Source organism: Octopus sinensis, linkage group LG3, assembly GCF_006345805.1.
Source record: "Octopus sinensis linkage group LG3, ASM634580v1, whole genome shotgun sequence".
Taxonomy (NCBI): Eukaryota; Metazoa; Mollusca; class Cephalopoda; order Octopoda; family Octopodidae; genus Octopus; species Octopus sinensis.
In genome coordinates, this window is record NC_042999.1 from 24,736,677 (window position 1) to 24,739,290 (window position 2,614).

The window sequence follows — 2,614 nt, forward strand, 5'->3', positions numbered from 1 at the left end:
GGGACACTGTCTGCCTGTCTGTCTGTCCGTCCGTCTGCCTGCCAGTCTCTCATCCCTACCTCCGCTTCTCTCTCTCTCTCCCTCTCCATCTTTCTTTCTCCGTCTCGGTAATAATGATTTCACTCTCAGGTACAAAAGCCTTCGCATATATTTTCTTTCGAGGTGTGACGTAGTAATACAAGAGGAGTCGACTGATTCCAGTACAGTCTCAGGTTACGGAGGTATTAGAGATGGTGGCGGTTGTGGTGGTGGTGGTTGTGGTAGTGGTGGTTGTGGTGGTTGTGGTGGTTGTGGTGGTGATGGTTGTGGTGGTTGTGGTAGTGGTGGTTGTGGAAGTGGTGGTTGTGGAAGTGGTTGATGGTTGTAGTGGTAGTTGTGGTAGTGGTGGTTGTGGTTGGTAGTTGTAGTAGTGGTGGTTGTGGTAGTGGTGGTTGTGGTAGTGGCAGTTGTGGTGGTGGTGTTTGTGGTAGTGGTGGTTGTGGTAGTGGCGGTTGTGGTGGTGGTGTTTGTGGTAGTGGTGGTTGTGGTAGTAGTTGGTAGTTGTGGTAGTGGTGGTTGTGGTAGTGGCGGTTGTGGTGGTGGTGTTTGTGGTAGTGGTGGTTGTGGTAGTGGCGGTTGTGGTGGTGGTGTTTGTGGTAGTGGTGGTTGTGGTAGTAGTTGGTAGTTGTGGTAGTGGTGGTTGTGGTAGTGGCGGTTGTGGTAGTGGTGTTTGTGGTAGTGGTGGTTGTGGTAGTGGCGGTTGTGGTGGTGATGTTTGTGGTAGTGGTGGTTGTGTGGTAGTAGTTGGTAGTTGGTGGTAGTGGTGGTTGTGGTAGTGGCGGTTGTGGTGGTGGTGTTTGTGGTAGTGGTGGTTGTGGTAGTAGTTGGTAGTTGTGGTAGTGGTGGTTGTGGTAGTGGCGGTTGTGGTGGTGGTGTTTGTGGTAGTGGTGGTTGTGGTAGTGGCGGTTGTGGTGGTGGTGTTTGTGGTAGTGGTGGTTGTGGTAGTGGCGGTTGTGGTAGTGGTGTTTGTGGTAGTGGTGGTTGTGGTAGTGGCGGTTGTGGTGGTGGTGTTTGTGGTAGTGGTGGTTGTGGTAGTAGTTGGTAGTTGTGGTAGTGGTGGTTGTGGTTGTGCTGGTTGTGGTAGTTGTGGTGGTGGTGGTAGTCGTGGTGGTGATGGTGGTGGCGGTGGTGGTCGTGGCAGCTGTGATGGTTGTTGTGAAGGTGGTGTTTAGTAAAGGTGGGAGTTAGCGATTCAGCCGCTGACTCTGAATCCATTTCCAGTGCAGTATCAAGTTACTGAAGTGGAGTGAACAGCTAAATTATGTAACTTCGTTCAAAGTCTTGGATAAAAGATTTCTTCGGAATAGGGCTAGCATCAATTTTAGAGATGAGGAAGTACAAGACTGAAACGGTCTCCCTGTCTCCCGGTCTGTCTCTCTATCTCTCTCTCTCTCTCTCTCCCCCCCCTCTCTCTCTCTCACTTTCTCTCTCACATATGCACACGCACACACACATGCGCTCGCTCGCGCATACACACATGTATATACACCCTACAAACACAAAAACATGTACCATACATAGACACATATCTACAGAAATAGACATATAACGAGGTAGAATAAATGAAGGCGATGTAAAAATGTATACAGTGATCCCTCGCTACTTCGGTTCAACTATCGCAGATTCACGACTTTTATATATAAATATATATATATATATATATATATATATATATATATATATATATATATATAGAAGAAAACAAAGGACCACTGATGCGGTCACAGGAGTGTGACGAAAGAACTCTGGCCAAAATAGATTAAGATTAATGTAAAAAATAAATAACACTGAAGCAAAATAACACCAAATATATAGTGCGTGTGTTTTTATTGGCTAAACTGGCAAAATGACCATTCCGAAATATAACAATATCTGTTTCAACACACGACTTCACATAAAAAATCTTGCACAACAAATATTTAAACGTATATATATAAACGTCAGCCCAGAATAACAGGACCCCAAAATATAAAAGATTCACAAACAAGTATATCTAATATGCATTCCCATCATCAGCTGCCCAGCTGATATCACAATGGTTTTGACACTGGTGAACTTTTACAGATATTTCAATTAATATTTACTAAAGAATTTTCAACAACGAACGGGCTAAAAAAAGTCTCCCTCCATACAGAATAAACCATATCTTGAAATAAAACCTGACATACGTTAATAGCCGTCTTTCTTGCTTTTGTGTGTTATGTATGTATGATACTGAAGACACAAATATGTCGTTCATTTTTACCCGTGAATAGATGAATATATAATTATCTCTCTCTCTTCACTCGCTCTCTTCTCTCTCTCTCTCTCTCTCTCTCTCTCTCTCTCTCCGGCGTCCAAGTGAGTAGAGACGCAGAGCTTTCAGGTGATTCTAATAATTAAGGCTTTTAACCAAAGATATTCTATAGTGAACGTTGTTTGTAACCTTTCAATGTCTTTTATGGGAACGCATGAGTTAGGAGACCAAAGCTGTGAGCAGTAATCTAATCTGCTCAGAGCTAGGGTTTTCCATAGAGTTCACATAGCTATTGGTTCTCTTGATACGAAGGTTCGTAGGATCCATCCAGAGACGTTT